The sequence below is a fragment of the Salmo trutta genome, chromosome 2, assembly GCF_901001165.1.
Source record: "Salmo trutta chromosome 2, fSalTru1.1, whole genome shotgun sequence".
NCBI classification, from domain to species: Eukaryota; Metazoa; Chordata; class Actinopteri; order Salmoniformes; family Salmonidae; genus Salmo; species Salmo trutta.
The window spans coordinates 54,521,111-54,538,728 of record NC_042958.1 but is presented as its reverse complement, the minus strand read 5'-3'; the positions used below and the strand labels follow the sequence as shown (position 1 = coordinate 54,538,728).

At 40.9% G+C, this 17,618-nt stretch overlaps 1 protein-coding gene across 2 annotated transcripts in view; it reads left to right on the top strand.

Annotated features, from left to right (window-relative positions):
* The window catches only part of grid1b (glutamate receptor, ionotropic, delta 1b), a 414,815-nt gene that overhangs the window by 171,574 nt on the left and 225,623 nt on the right, over nt 1-17,618 (top strand). The gene's annotated exons all lie outside the window — the stretch shown is intronic.

Sequence of the window (17,618 nt, the reverse complement as noted above, 5' to 3'; positions counted from 1 at the left end):
CTTTTAACTTCCTTTATAGGCCTGCCAATCAATTCCTTGTACTCCAACCACAGTATCTCCTCTAGCCACTAATGGTGTGAGCCATGTTGTAGGTGTGAGACTATGAGGTACTTTACATGTATGTGACACGGGAGTGTTCTTTCACCCATTCATTTAATTGCAGGTTGTTTGTCCTCGCGCACTCCGACCCACAGACCAATGGTGCCTAACATCGTCCCCAGGCTCGAATTGGTGGTGCATAGAGCCTGGTAACACTGTGCAACAAATTGGGACATGAAAGGGGTGTGGTTAAAATTGAGGGGGAAGAGGGAGCGAGCCTGCTACAGCTGAATAAGATGGGACTTTAAAATATGCTGAAAATCGGCAATCAAACTAAATGTTCTATCACAGCGACCATATTATTTTTGGAGAGCCCATTTGACTCTGAGTTCGGCATGTAAAGTTTATATGTGAAAACAATTTCTTAGATGCATACTTTTCAATTTCCGGAATTCACTTCCTTATTTAGCCCATTACTTACGATGCTCTCCATTTGAAATCCACAAAGAGCGGTAGGTGCTAGATGGTGATGGACTGGGAGATCAGCCAATTAAAACCGGTGTCCCATTCTGAGGGGCTGTGAAACCAGACGTCTCGACAGAGAGAGAGACGGCTGGTGGGCGATATTAAATGGCGCCTAGCCAAGGTCACTTGTAATGACTTCTGCCTCCACATCTCCACACGTCTCACCCACACTCGTCTCTGTCTCTGTACTGACTGTCTGTAGCCCCTGGACACACTTCCTGGTGAGGGCAAAAAGTAGTAGTTGGTTTTCAACACACAAACACACACACACACACACACACACACACACACACACACACACACACACACACACACACACACACACACACACACACACACACACACACACACACACACACACACACACACACACACACACACACTCGTCTTCTCTGCAGGGGAACAGGAAGCCTTGATCTTCTACTCACTGTAGGGAAAAGGGGATACTCACAGACACTCATAGCCTTTATACATTGTCTGCTGGTTATTTTTTTGCACAAATGTAGAGCAGGGAACTAGGGATTCTAAAATCTATGGTTTAATTCCAGTCGTTTTTCTGCGTGAGCTGACAATCAGAGGTGAGGCAAGTGCGTCGGTCCGATGCATATGCAGCATGCTCTTTAGCAAATGATGTGCTATGCTTTGTTTAGGCTGCATCAATATGAAATCACACGCCAATGACTCGCTAAATGAAGCGCATTCGAAAGTAAATTATTTTCAGTGTTGCTCTGGACTACAGTGCAGAAATCCAATATTATAAACATTTGTGTTGAACAAAAAAACATGCTTAATGTGAGATGATAGCTAATACACAGGCCTGATTTTTTAAACCATCATTCGAGTAATAACTGGAAAGATTCAACCTTCCACAAAATTCCTTCAAAATGTGGGCAGTGGGCTTGAAGTAATGAAATAGACCAATCTAATTGGGAATTCATTATAAGTTCTCACCCCTTTGCCCTTGCATTGGCCTCCATTGTAATCAACAATGGAGCCCAGAGAGCGATATTAACAGAGAAAAAGCACTGGCTCTATTCATTTTCAAATCAGCCTCTGTACTCAGCCCAGGGGAGAGCTTAGCTCTCATTGCACCTTGGACCCTGGACCACAAAAAAATGATGCCTGAGCATTTAAGATTCCGAGCGAAGCCACATGAAAAGGGGAAGTTGACTTAACAAATGTCACAAACTGCCAATGCACCTGCTTATTCTCAACAGCTCTCTGAGAAAAAAAGACAGGCCAAATTAAATTCAAATGTCAGCTGCTTTTATAACCTTTAATCAATATCTCAATGTCCGAGTGCCTGGGTGTCACAATGGTTCTGGCTTCGGCTGGTCTTATAAAACCTTCCTCTATTCTTATTCAGACTTTGTCATCATCACCACTCTTAGCAGACACCACAGACCTCAGTGAACAAAGCCTGACCTATACTCTATCTACCAGCATATGTATTTCTACAACCTGTAAGCAACGGCTACTTATTTTTGATGGAAATTGAGGTTGAATGTACGTAGTATGTTCCTCGGAAAATATTCATGGAAGGGTCCAGCTCAATTTTGCTTTCTAAAGGATTTGCATAAAAAAAAATCTATCAATCAAATCCATTTCTCTGTTTCAATCTATTTGGAATTGAATGGAGCCAAATGACGTTTGCAGTGAATATGAATACCCTGCTCAAAAATGAATGCAAATGATTTTTTTCTCAGAGCCTAGAGATGGGCCTCAAAAAGCCCATCTTACTGGCTGACATGAGATCCAATATTGACAGAACGATTAATTACTGTATTATTCCATTGGACGGGCAGTTGGCGTGGGATGTAGTGATGGTGGCAGCACTGTTTTTGCAGCTGAAAAGGTTACATAGACCACTAGACAATGGAATCATTTACTACCTTAGCTCCTGCAACAGGTTGCCCATTTAGTTCGAGCTAGCATACAAGGATGTTCAAGATAGATGAAACTCCTGAAAACCTCCCAGAACTCATACCTTTCTCTTACCCTACCATGATGTACAATTTCAGAGGAAACTAGGCAGCTGATTGTGCCGGGTACACATTGAGTCTCGGAGGGCATCAGGATTATTCAAGGTGATAACATGGATTGAACATATCCATAAAAGCCCCAGTAAAAAAACACAATGAAACGTCCTGTAATTTAAGCCAGGTATTAAAATGAGGAATGACACTGTTTGTTTGGCTGCTGCATATTCAGGGGGAGGTAAGGGGCATTAAAGCGAGATGCACTGTGCATATTGAGTTGGTGTGTTGGGACAGGCATGGGTTTACTGTGCTGTGGGGAGAGAATGTCTTCTTTCCAAAGTAAACTACAGGGAAAATACTATTTCGCTGTCTAGTTTATCTGCACCAATTCAACTGTTTATTTTGTTGTCTTCACAAAAGGTCAATGTTGGAAAAACAGTATAACAATAACTATTATCGGCAGAATTCCATTTCAAGCAGAACATCTACAGTATATCCATTGTCTAAGCCCTTGAAAATCACATGTCATTTAAAGCCATCATGAATGTGGTCATTTGAACTGCTGCCCTAAGATATTACATTCAAATTGATTCCTGGAACCTTCTGGGTATACCCAAATGGGTTCACATTCTTCGCATAGCCCATGAGGTCTATTAAGGGAACCAATCAGCTTTATCAGGCTCCAACACATTTGACCAATTTAAAAAGAGCATGTTATTAAAAGGGGATGCTGACATTCTACAGTGATTGAGCTACGTTAGCCAAATGCTGCCGAGCTAATTTGTCCCAGACCCTGGCCTGGCGCTCGGGTCGGTTGAAAGGTAGTGTCTTTTTTTATCTCTGGACACATTACATTTTTAACAACGCTTTCTTTCGGATAAAAACAAATTAATTACATCCGCCATGGAGCCCAGTTTCATAATATTACCGTATGTCCCAGCTGCTTGCCGTAGTTTTGAAGTAAAAAAAAATAAACAGGCCTTGTTTTAGGGCATTTTTCACCCTGCCAACTCCTATTAGTTATATTGAGCACTGTGGCACCGTTGACGTTATTGTCCAGCCTACTTCAGGGTGGAAGCAAGAGTCGACAGAGGCTCAGCATTGCTGCCTATTTGACATTTCTTGTACTTCTGCAGTCACAAGCTCAACTGGCATGTGAGTGGATAAACCAGTAACTTTAAAAAGAGAGACATGGAGAGAGGAAAAAACAAACCCCACCAAGACATAAAGATGATGCCCCGGGCTCCACTCTCTAAAGAACAGCAGATATAATAGAAAAAAAATGTGTGCGCATATGTATGTGTGGGTGTATGTGGGTGGGTGTCTCTGTAGACTCTCTCTAGACTTGGCATCAGAAAATTGAGTTTTGCTTCAGTTAAGGGCAGTGCTATCGTCTTGTTGCTGACGTGAGAGGCTTTGTCTCCAGGTTTCCTCTGACCTAGACTCCTCTTATCTGGCCAGGCAGACTGGACAAACCTCTTTGAAAGAGAATGGTAATCAGATAGGGAGGACAGGTCCTCCAAGACAGATGGAGAGACAGGTCTACTCTATTCATGTCCATTTCAGACACAGTTAGTGCCAGTGAAGATAGATAGGCAACGATAGGAAAAGGATAGTTGGAGTGATTCTGAAGACTTCAGTCATCGCCTATGGGATCTATAATGTACTTTTGAATGCATTAGAGTTTTGAGACACGCACAATGCCAGCATTGAGTGTGACATTTCTAAAACGACCTGTGTCTATATTTACCCTGTGAGCTGTCCTCTTTTCTCCTCTGTTCATTTGGAGTTTCTTTATAACCTTGATGTTTTCTTAAAGTCTGCCAACACTTCATGTCATCACCACTCTTTCAGGTCACACTTCTAAAGTGTTTGTGTCAAAAAATTGTGAAATGTATTCCCTGTATTTCTAAACTCATAAACAGAATTTGGAAGTCCTAACCCATTACAATGGCAGACGATAACTGCACTTTGGGCTGAATACTTTAGCACTAAAGAGGTGGTTGGGTGTTTAAACAGCCTTTCTGAATCTCATACTGCACTTAATATAACACTCTAATCACACACACCATTGTTGAGCGATTGATGCAATGTGTTCTTTATATTACTTTTACTTTACATTCAACTCAGGTAGGTTGTCACGTACTGTACTGTACAGTTCATCTAAGGTGCGTGAACTGAGGAACTGCAGGAGATATTCCACCACTGGAAAACAATTATTTTGATAATAACCCAATTAATTTATTCATTTAACACCATCAGTTTGTCACATACAGTGCGGCACTTCTGTTCTCATTAACCATCATTTGGTTGATGAGAGAAAGAGTGCGGGAAGAGAGGTAATTGTGAATATCTTCCTCAATAGCAAGACATGAAAGGGTAAAGGAATCCCCCAAACCAGGATATGCACCCTGCCAGTAAACCAATGCTCTAGCATTTGCTGCTCAATAGTAATGCTGAAAATATGGCACGCTCAGACGCCCTAGGTCTTTGGGCTTGATTGTGTTTTTTAGAGATGAGGTGTACTTTTTATCCCCACACAAAAGGCAGGATGTTAGAATTTGATAAAAGCTGTAGTTAAAAATATAGGCAGATTCTGAAAGAGATACAGAAACCTTTTTAATAATGTTAACACAGCCAATCATAGATAGAGGCTTTATTGAAGAAAACCGAACCAAAACAATAAACAGGTAAACAGCAAGAAACGCAACGCATCGCACCGCAACTGTGGCGTACACACAGAAATAATAATAACCCACAAACACAGGTGGGGAAAAGGCTGCCTAAGTATGATTCCCAATCAGAGACAACGAATGACAGCTGCCTCTGATTGGAAACCATACTCGGCCAATAAAGCAAAAACAACATAGACATACAACACATAGAATGCCCACCCCATGTCACACCCTGACCTAACCAAACAGTGCAAAACGACTCTCTCAGGTCAGGGCGTGACAATGTCATGGTTTTTAATCAACTTCTTGATATGCCACACCTGTCAGGTGGATGGATTATCTTGGCAAATGAGACATGCTCACTAATAGGGATGTAAACAAATTTGTGCACAACATTTAAGAGAAATAAGCTTTTTGTGCATATGGAAAATGTCTGGGTCCTTTATTTCAGCTCATGGAACATGCGACCAACACTTTATATGTTATGTTTATATTTTTGTTCAGTATAATTTTTATTTTATTTCACCTTTATCTTACCAGGTAGGCCAGTTGAGAACAAGTTCTCATTTACAACTGCAACCTGGCTTAATTAGTGAGAACTGAAGCCGTCAGGCACGTATACAGCATTTCAACCCAAAAGGCAGGTAGCCTATCGGTTAAAAGTATTTGGCTAGTAATGGAAAGTTCACTGGTTCAAATCCCTGAGCCGTCTAGGTAAAAACAAATCTGTCTGTGCCCCCTTGAGCAAGGCACTTAACCCTAATTGTTCCTTTAAGTCACTTTGGATAAGAGTTTCTGCTCAATTATTTAAATGTAAATCTCTTCCCTAAACCAAACTCCTTCAATACTGTCAGAATTCCATTCCACTTTTATTTGTTATTCTTATCTCTCACTTTTTTGGGGGTATTTTCTTAAAACTGCGTTGTTGGTTAAGGGCTTGTAAGTAAGCATTTCACTGTATTATAGTGTTATATTCTGGGCATGTGACAAATACAATTTGATATGAAAGGTTTCAAATTAAGCTATAATGCACATTTTGGAATCTTTTTCATGTTTGGAATACATGCTTTTCATCAGTTGCCTAACATTGGAAAAGGAAAATCGGCCCGGGATGAAACCAGTTTTATCATGATTAATTATTGTCAAAATGCAGTTATTTAGTATTTTAATAAACACTGTGAGATTGCATCCGATGAGGGTTATAGCACAGACGATAAGAAGATGGATCTGTTTCATCTTTATCTTTCTTCAATATTATGGAGATATTGGTTGAGTGTAAAGACTTTGAGAGTCTGAGAGTTGCAATAGAATGTTTAAACATCCTCAACATGCGGGTAGTAACCATTTCTGAATGTGCTTTGTGAAAGTCTGTACCAAAGCAGTCAGGGCCAGGCCCTTTCCGGTTAGGGAAGGAGTTTACTACAGAGGCAACTTCTTCTAAAGCATTTCATTCCTTTTGAGCGGACTCATCATTTAGGTATGGAAAGAGGATGGAGGAAATCAGAAATTTGTTCAGCGGCTACAGTGGTCCTTGGTGTGTTAACGTCTTGATAAAACTTTGTGAACATTCATTAATTTAGTTTGGGTCCGTAGCAACAGTTCCTGTGCTAGATTTAATGTTATGAATCGCTCCATTGGCCTGTATCTCTCTAACACCAACACACACACAACAATCTCTCAGCTGGCGCTCCAGTAGTTTATCCGGCTTGTCACCAAACTCAAAATGTTTTTGTTTAATCTGTAATAGCATTGTGTTTACATCGTTATAAAGAATATTATTGTATTCATACTTGAGTTTCATTGTCATTCAACTTGGAAGATAAAGAAGCCTCCATATAATCTCTCTCAAGCACTGGGAGCTGTGCTTCGATTTTTAATGATCTTCTCTGCCTAAGTTTTTTCATGTTAGCCCCATATGATATTATTCCTACGCATAACACACAGGCTTAAAGGCCTCCCACAAAGTGGATTTGGATGCATCAGCAGTATCATTCTGGGACATATAGTCCGTAATTAAATTGGCTGTTTGTTGGCAAAATGTTTCATCGTTGACTAATGTTGGATTAAATCGGCAGTTGAATTGAGGCTTTGTTTTAGCAAAGTCAATTCTTTCGTATTTGTTAAGCACATGTGTGAAGAAAGAGTAATCCTTATCCGTTAAATTGTGTAATATCCAAATATCAACAAGATTAATGTATCTACTTTAATTGTTTAATAGAGTTCATTGGAGTGGAAAGCCTATCCATACAAGGATCCAATACTCTGTTAAAATCAACACCTAGAATTAAATGTGTGGTCGATGAGTCTGGTAAGAGATGAAAACATTCATCTAAATTCGGTGCACAAAGATTTAAAATGTTACATGTGATGATATAATATGGCCTATGACATAGCTACCATTAGGGTCGCATATAGGTTAAATTCGCTACATGACCAAAAGTATGTGGACACCTGCTCGTCAAACATCTCATTCCAAAATCAAGGGCATTAATATGGAGTTGGTCCCCCCTTTGCTACTATAACAGCCTCCACACTTCTGGGAAGGCTTACCACTAGATTTTGGAACATTTCTGCGGGGACTTCCTTCCTTTCAGCCGCTAAACCATTAGTGAGGTCGGCCATTGATGTTCGGCATTCCAATTCATCCCAGAGATGTTGAAAAAATTCTCAGCAATCAACACACGACACCACAAATGACAAAGCACCAAATGTTTTTTTTATACATTTTTGCAAATGTATTAAAAATAAACTTGGTTGAAGCACCTTTGGCAGCGATTACAGCCTCAAGTCTTCTTGGGTATAACGCTACAAGCTTGGCACCCCTGTTTTTGGAGAGTTTCCCCCATTCTTTGCAGATCCTCTCAAGCTCTGTTGGGTTGGATGGGGAGCGTCACTGCACAGCTATTTTCAGGTCTCTCTAGAGATGTTCGATCGGGTTCAAGTCAAGGCTCTGGCTAGGCCACTCAAGGACATTCAGAGACTTGTCCCGAAGCCACTCCTGCGTTGTCTTGGCTGTGTGCTTAGGGTCGTTGCACCAGTCTGAGGCCCTGAGTGCTCTAGAGCAGGTTTTCATCAAGGATCTCTCTGTACTTTGCTCCGTTCATCTTTCCCTCGATCTTGACTAGTCTCTTAGTCCCTGCTGCTGAAAAACATCCCCACATCATGATTCTGCCACCACCATGCTTCACCGTAGGGATGGTGCCAGGTTTCCTCCAAACATGACGTTCAATCTTGGTTTCATCAGACCAGAGAATCTTGTTTCTCATGGTCTGAGAGTCCTTTAGATGCCTTTTGGCAATCTCCAAGTGGGCTGTCATGTTCCTTTTACTGAGGAGTGGCTTCCGTCTGACCACTCTACCATAAAGGCCTGATTGGTGGAGTGCTGCAGAGATGGTTGTCCTTCTGGAAGGTTCTCCCATCTCCACAGAAGAACTCTGGAGCTCTGTCAGAGTGACCATAAGGTTCTTGGTCACTACCCTGAACAAGGCCCTTCTCCCCCGATTGCTCAGTTTGTCTGGGCGGCCAGCTCTAGGAAGAGTCTTGGTGGTTCAAAACTCCTTCCATTTAAGATTGATGGAGGCCAATGTGTTCTTGGGGACCTTCAATGCTGCCAAAATGTTTTGGTACCCTTCCGCAGATCTTTGCCTCAACATAATCTTGTCTCGAAGCTCTATGGATAATTCCTTCGACCTCATGACTTGGTTTTTGCTCTGACATGCACTGTCAACTTTGGGACCTTATATAGACATGTGTGTGCTTTTCCAAATCATGTCCAATCAATTGAATTTACCACAGGTGGACTCCAATCAAGTTGTGGAAACATCTCAAGGATGATAAATGGAAACAAGATGTACCTGAGCTCAATTTCAAGTCTCATAGCAAAGGGTCTGAATACTTATGTAAATAAGGTATTTTTGTTTTAGTTTTTTTTAAATAATTTTGCAAAGATTTTCTGTGTAGATATATATTTTATCCATTTTACAATAAGGCTGAACGTAACAAAAAGTCGAAAAAGGAAAGGGGTCTGAGTAATTTTCCAAATGCACTGTATACACGTCAGCAACAGGCGTGGCTGGGTGAGTCAGGGTTAGCCATGCTAGCAGTTTCAGTTAGGCTAACGTTAGAATCGCCATCGTTATGTTAGCATCGCCATCATTATGTTGTACCGTGATGAGTTCAGACTCAACAGCAGGGAATTTGTCATCTTCCTAGCCGGTTTGTTTTGGATTATTTCATTTCCCCTTGACCATGTTTATTGTCGAGTTCCTCATTTTAGCAGGAGCAAAAGTAGAATTTAAATCAAATTTAAGCGAGGGTGAGGAGGAGGTAGTCAGAAAAGCCTCTACTCCATGCAGTCCTCAGTAGCATGCAGTGCTCATCTCTTTGATCTAGATGTGCAGGTAGTACTGCCTCATTAAACTCCTGTGTTGTTTTTAAGGCATCGAGGTGCATTGGCGATGGTAAAAGGCTTTTCTGTGATTATCACACCAAGGCTTCTTGTATTGTATGATTGTGATGAGTATTCAAATGGCCATTCACTCTCACAACAATCTGCATGCTTTTCTGCCTGGATGGCAAGTGTTCCATGAAGGAGATGTGAATACAGCAGTCAACAAGTGATGCAATCCGAGCATTGCATTTCACACAAAATGCTGCTCTGACCTAGCTTCTCAGAATCCCAAAAAGGAATTTAAAAAAAAGCATTGCTGTGGTCATGCATGAAAGGGAAAAACAGGGCATTGAATTGACACTTACAGCTGAGAAGGGGTCAGACATCAGCTTTGTTTTGCTCAATGGGAAATAGATTTTCCTGACCTACAGTATATGTAATGAAGTATTGTCTTGTTTTGAGAAATAATCTATTTTATCTTTATTCTTATTAAACCTCATTGAAGAAGATTGCTATTGACATAGGGGTGATGCAGAAACAATCACGATTTAAACTTCAAATCATATAGATCAAACAATGTCCTGATCAAAAGGTATTGATGGTCCTTTGTCAATACATTATTGTGAGATTCCTCCCCTTCCTACCTGTAACAATGAAATATAGTCTCTTTGACCCTTTCTGGGCAGTTCTAGTACTTTGGTTAGGTGGGAGGTTCTGAGGCAGGGCCATCACCACAGTTTCATAAAAGTCCTGAAGACCACGGGATGAAGGGTTTGTCGGTCCAAGAAAAAAAAGGCATTTTCTAAAATAATTTCCGCAAATTCCTTGTCCATTTACATGTCTCCATTACAATAATATTTTTTTATACCACACAAATGATCAAAATGACAAGCTACTCTGACATTTACATACTGAGATCAATAAAACAAAACAACCCATGTCTTAAATGCAACCATTAGCATAGGCCAATGAAAAGAGTGGATACACAGATTTTAGGCCTACAGCATGAGTAGGAAATTATAGTTCACCAACTTTCCAGTAGTACTCACCTATTCAAACCGATTTTTCCCCTCAATTGTATTTTGAAATATTGTGAAATACCTTCTAGCTGCTGCCTGCTGTTCATTGACAGCCACAACTCAACAATCAGCTGTTTTATATTTGCTGCACTGGCTGCCTAATTGCAGGATTCCCGACTGTAGACTAACTAGGCCTATGCGCTCAGAATGTGACAAAACACAATCTACAGCAAATTGTTTTTAAAGCTATTGATCCTCTGTGGCTAAATTATGCTGCGATAGTATTTTCAATGATTTCATTTATTTATAGAAACAGGAGTAATTATAAAAGTTGGCACATTTATTCAAATTTATCTGCAGCACTTCCAGCACCACTTCCTGCAACGCTATGTTTTCTTCCATTCCACTCTCCTACTCTCCCGAAGGCCAAATAAATTAATCAATACTTCTTATTATTAATTAAATTGATTGCGGTCAATAACCGCATATGAGGTTATTGTGTAGCTAGACCTTCTTTTACAATAATATTTAAAATAGTCTATCTATCAGGAATCAAGGTAAGACCCAGATGCAGACACATTGAATTAACAATGGTTTAATATTCAAACAGGGACAGGCAATGGACAGGTCAAGGCAGGCAGGGGTCAGTAAACCAGAGGTGGGGCAACGGTACCGGACGGCAGGTAGGCTCAGGGTAGGCAGAGGTCAAACAATCCAGAGGTGGGCAAAGGTACAGGTTGGCAGGCAGGCTCAGGGTCAGGCAGAGTGGTCAGGAAGGCGGACTCACAGTCAGGACAGGCAATGGTCAAAATCAGGAGGGCGAGAAAAAGAGAGACTGGGAAAACCAGGAGCTAAGAACAAAAATGCTGGTTGGCTTGACAAAACAAGATGAAACGACAACAGACAGACCGAGATCACGGGCATAAATACACAGGTGATAATGGGGAAGATGGGCGACACCTGGAGGGGGTGGAGACAATCACAAAGACAGGTGAAACAGATCAGGGTGTGACACTGTCAGCAAGTAGCCTAGCCTACAATTACGAGAATAAATTCAGTAAATCAATGAAGCCAATAGTGGGTTCAGCTACAGTATATTGTTATTGAAACGATGTAGGCCTTATGACATTTTTAAAACAATAAAAACATATGTCAAATTACTATGGAAAAAGTGGGTTTTGAAAGTAGCAAAAAGAAGTTGCAAAAAATAAAACAGCAATTACAATTCCCTAAAATGCTTTTTTTATGTTCATTGGACTGTCACTTATGCCCTTATATTAGTTATATTCAAGAATACAATTCATTTTTATTGTGAGTCATATGAATGTACCCTAGTAAAATCGGACATTGATTGATTTATCAAGATTTGTTCCCATTCTTGTCTCAAAGCAGCGCAATGACGCTGTCCCAATCAAAACCGTGCTAGAATTATCAGTTGCCCACACATGGCAATTGCTTTAAAAAAAAAGTATAAAAATGTAAAATGTAAAAAAAAAAAAGATTATTAAGCCATCATTTCTGAATGAATGTTGGTACCGACATGAAGCCTATTGTATAAAATGATTTTAGAATATACATGTAACCGGAGCTGTACTGCACAGATGTAGCTCTGCGTTGTGTGTGATTGATTGAGACTATAGATGTGGACTTCAGATATCAGTTAATTTTAATGAATCAGAATTCTCTCTCTGCATCCAAAATACAAAATATTTGTACAGAACAATTATGTTCTGCCAATTGTCCCCTCTTTCTACAACATAGATGCAGAATGCAAAGGACTTGGATCAGTCGAGGAGATAGCCATCGTTCGCACATGCAATACCTTAGCTGGCTAGTAACCACATGTTGAATTCAGAATGGTTATATCATCCTAAAAAGTAGAATTACAATTGCATATTGACATTACCATCCACTTATGAGTAAACTCTAAATATACAACATTACTCATGAACAAAACACTGTGTGTCATGACTTTGTGCTTAAACCTCTATGGGATCGGTGTCCCCTCCACGGGACAGTTGAGCTAACGTAGGCTACTGTGATTAGCATGAAGTTGTAAGTAACAAAAATATAAAACAAAAATATAAAATTTTGAACAGACATACAATGATTCATTGGATCAGTCTAAACTTTTGCACCTACACGGATGCCATCTAGTGGCCAAAATCTAAATTGCGCCTCGGCTGCAATAATACATTATGGCATTTCTCTTGAATTTAAAAGATGGTACAAAAAATACAAAAGGTTTTTTCATTTGTATTATCTTTTACCAGATCTAATGTGTTATATTCTCCTACATTCATTTCACATTTCCACAAACTTAAGTGTGGTCTTTGAAATGGTATCAAGAATATGCATATCCTTGCTTCAGGTCCTGAGCTACAGGCAGTTAGATTTGGGTATGTTATTTTAGGCAAAAATTTAAAAAAAGGGTCAGATCCTTAGGACAGAAAAAGTTTGCCTACCTCTCATAGTGCATCAGAATTATTTGAGCAGGAGCACGCAGGGCAAAACGCAAGTACAAGCTCCCCTATTCCCAGGATGCATAATATATGAACCTGGTGAAATTCATGACATATTTTAACAACTGTTACATAATGTACATAGAATGCATTATCCAAATTACATGATTGCCTACACATACTGTACTGAAAGTGGCTAAAGGAAAACGTTATATTTTTTAAATCCTAAAACACCAAATTAGGCCAACCTTATTATAAATTAGGCCATCATCACTGTCAATCGTGAATTCTTCACATTTTACAGGTGAAACGTCCATGCTGCATGCATGCAAACCATTTGATCTCAATCAGTTTCATGGGAATATGTATTTAGACCTTTGAACGATGTCAGGGTGGCTAACCGGCTGAACTAATCACATTTCAGAGCAGATGGAGTTAAACACTTCAGCACAATCGTCCTAAATCGTCCTAAGAAATGACCTGGTGTTTTTGGTATTACAGTAGCCTGACATTATCATGCTATTATATTAGGTTTGTTATGTACAATACTAATTAATCATTAAGTGATCTTGCAAGACATGGCACCATTCTGAGAAGTGACGATTCACGCTCAGCACTACATCCTACATCCCCTGATTATAACGTTTGGATAACTTCGGGAGTTTCATGTAACCACAGCTCTATGAACTAAGTGCCGCATTCAGTTGACAGTTGACTGCAAGCGCAAACGATTTGGGGCTGACCCAAAATCATTCGGGGTGAAAGTTCCGAAAGCCAGTTTCTGGTGACGTCCATGTCTGAGGTACTGTGAAGTCAATAAGCATTTCCATCCTTCCGCTGTTGGAGTTTCTGGAAGAAAAAGAGGAAAGAGAGGAGAAATGAATGTGCCCTTGATGTGAGGCCTCCATGCAAGCCCTCTTATTCCCCCAACAGCCCTCTCCTGCCGGGGCCTGGAGTTCACCTCCACCCTCTCTTTGTTCTGAGAGACACACTGTTGCCCTTGGAGAGACTGGCTCTGTCTGTGTGTTCTCAAAGACACTTGACAGGTCAGAGAATTTTTAACTCAAGCCTGGTCCTGTTCTGTACGTGCTGTAGCCAACTATCACTGAGGATTCTAACCTGGTTGTATTCTGTATGTGCTGTAGCCAACTATCACTGTTATCCATTACATATTTGTTTGGCATGTCAATGAACGAATGCAAAGAGGCAAAAATAGTCTGGACCACCAGGCTAGGAGAATTCGGATTGTTCCACGAGGCATCCAAAAGCCCACTAGCATAGGAATACTTTACGTTTGTTTCATGGTTGTATCTTTGATCTAAAACAAGACGTTTAAAAGTCAATGAATGAAGCGTCTGCTTTGAACCTAATACGTGTTCTTCTTGAATGTTTTAATGTTGTTCAAGTGAGTGGGATTAATAGTGAGAGACAATGCTGTTGATGTTAAATTACCCAAATCCACTCAACAGATGGTTCCAGAGACTCTGACGGAGGGCTTAGAGACCAACCAGATTAAAATGTTTTATTACTGCATCATTTCAATTAGAGAACACAGTAAACAACAGGATACTACTTTACATAGTGCACTACATTTGGCCAGAGCCAGAGGTCTTTGGTCAAAAGTAGTGCGCTATGTAGGAACACGCGTCATCAGTCTGAATTTCCCCCAAACCAACCCCCTGTTTTACTGGTGAGAAATGGCATTGTCCCTGAGATGTCTATGGGTGATGGATGGGAGCCTCTGGCATGTCTTAATGTCTCCTCCAACCGTTAATAGATCGTTACTTCTTACCAATGACGCTCCCATCCACCGGTGGCTGTCCCAGCACAGTGTTGCAGCTTGTGTCATCTGTAAAATACTCATCAAAGCTGAGGCTTAACGCCGCACACAATCCGCCTGTAACATTTCGCTAATGAACCAAAGAAAGATTAGGGAATTGATGGGAGATGCGCAGAGGTGTAAAAATGAACACACACAAACACACACACACACACACACACATTTGAGCTGTTGATTAGAATTCCAACCCATTGGTGCCCCTTCTTAAGTGAACTGGCACTAAAATGAGATGAAGCTGATCGTCTACATACATTAAAGGCCCAGGGGCCCACTGAAGTTGGAGTAGGCCATTGAATGATTGAATATAGAACAGTATGCAAACTTTAGATTGGTGGGATACAGGGTCATCTTATTTCTTGAATAAGCAATATGGGAGATTGCAGACACCTGAGATTTCAGGTTGCGTTTCCTTAGGGACGTCGTTTCACTCTCTGCTCTGTTCTGGGACCCAATTGATGTAGAGCAGATGAAACCCACTCACCATAATCCGGTGAAGCATGTGTTCAATTTACAGCAGTCTGGTGTAGCCCTCTTCTGTGACTCCGATGATATCTTCCTGGATGTCACATTAACTAGTCTCTTGAATCATGTTCATTTCCTGGCCTGATTTATTGTCCCTGAGCACCAAGGACGAAAATGGAAAATGACATTTGGATATATGCCCTTAGCCCTCAAGATCCTCTTTCCTGTGCACTACCGTTCTCCCCGTTCTCCATAGCATTTCTTGTGGTCTACTATTTTGGGCGTCTACCATCCAGATGCATTCATTTCAATGATATTGAATTTGTATGACTCAGCAAATCAATGCTCAGAAACAGCTCTGTTGTAGTTCCTTTGTTTTGAGGAAGGACATAACCCGCACACAGACTGGTCGTGTGAAAGACTGGTACTTTATAAATACAATTTGTTTTGTTGCGCACGTTAGCGATTTTCGGGGGAAAACTCATGAGCAATTATAACTCCTCCAAAAAGACATTAGTGGTCTGTCTAGAGTCTGGACAATTGATTCCACACTAATAATACACTAATAATAGGTGTCTATTGAACTATTTAGGGGCCAGAACCTGAAGCTACGATATTGACCAGTGTATGTGTGTGTGTGTGTGTGTGTGTGTGTGTGTGTGTGTGTGTGTGTGTGTGTGTGTGTGTGTGTGTGTGTGTGAAAGCCTGTCTATAGGAGGATCAGAGGGCACATAGACAGTGAGCAGAGGTCCTATTGATGAAGACCAACCACCAATGCAGAGCTTTTAATTCAGTGTAACAGGAATTAAAACTCAATTGACCTTGAGTAATAGCCAGCCACACAATGAGCCGTCCCTTTGTCTTGTGTCAGCGATTAATTCGATGAATCCTCCTCCTCTCCCCACCCTGGCCCCACTCACTCCTTTTATTGAATCCTACTCCTCTCCCCACCCTGGCCCCACTCACTCCTTTTATTTTGCTTTCTTTCGCTCGCTATTTTGGCCCAACCGTGTATCGATCCCAGCAGGTTTTACAGAGGCACTTTAAATTTCATTTTCATTCGACTCCATTTGAGTAGCTTTAAAACAGTGACACTGCCAAGGAAATCCAACTGGCGGATCCATTATGTTGGCTGATGTGGAGGTAAGGGGACTGGGCCGGGCGGTGTTCGTCCTGGGATGTGTCGGTCACCAGGGAAACAAGGGAAAGGAACAGGAGGGATTTTCCTTTAAATACATTATTTTAAAGACATAGGAAGTGAAGCAGATCAATCATGCTTTGGGTCTGTGAAGAGTGCTGTGCTCTAATTACTTCCTCATTAGCAGTATTTGTTTAAAAGCCAAAGCGTTGCTGTTATACTCTGTAGATTCACCCAGTCCAAGCCTAGGGTTCGGTCCACAATGGCACCCTATATAGTGCACTTCTTTTGATCAAGTCCCATAGGGCACTGGTGAAAAGTAGTGCACTAAAGTATGTATGGAATAGGGTGCCATTTTAGATGCAGCCCTTGTCTCTGGAGGTCCTACTCAAACTGTGGCGGATAACATAACATAAGCCCTTTGCAGTGGGAGAGTGTTAGTGTGAGAGTGACTTTTCTCCTTTGTCGCGGACTGGCGGTGCAGTGCACGGACGGGCTTGAGATCACTCAAAGGCCTCTGTGCTTCATTTTTTAATGACCTTTAGAGAAACTTTGGAAATCCCTCAACCGGAAATAATTAGCCCCAACTCTGTAGGAAATCTCAGACGAAGAGCAGTCAAGGTTGGCAAGTCTGAGAGAGAGAGTGTGTGAGCTATATAATGGAGAAGATTTGGGGAAAGGTCATACTAATCAAGGCGAGAGAGAGTGGAGATTTTACAGGGTATTGGGACTTTTATATCCTTTTATAGTTACTGTAATGCAGCGTGTTGACTGTTGACTGTAGCACTGTCAAAGCCTAGTGTCACTCTTACAAGCAGTGGTTGTGTATCAAAATGGAGGGATTGCACAGAGAAGTCACAAAGCAATTGACTCTGTCACACTCTCTATAATAACTGTAATTTTCTTCTTAATAATGATCTCATGTTGACCAAGGCAATGCATTCAGAGCTGTAATGTGAGCATTAGTATTCACTGAAGACTAGAATTTGATTTCATATTTTACATTTCAAACTCCTTGTCTTCTTATGACAATGTGTTTTATAATTAGATGAATGTGCTGCTGACTTCACTGTACTAATCTGTTCTATC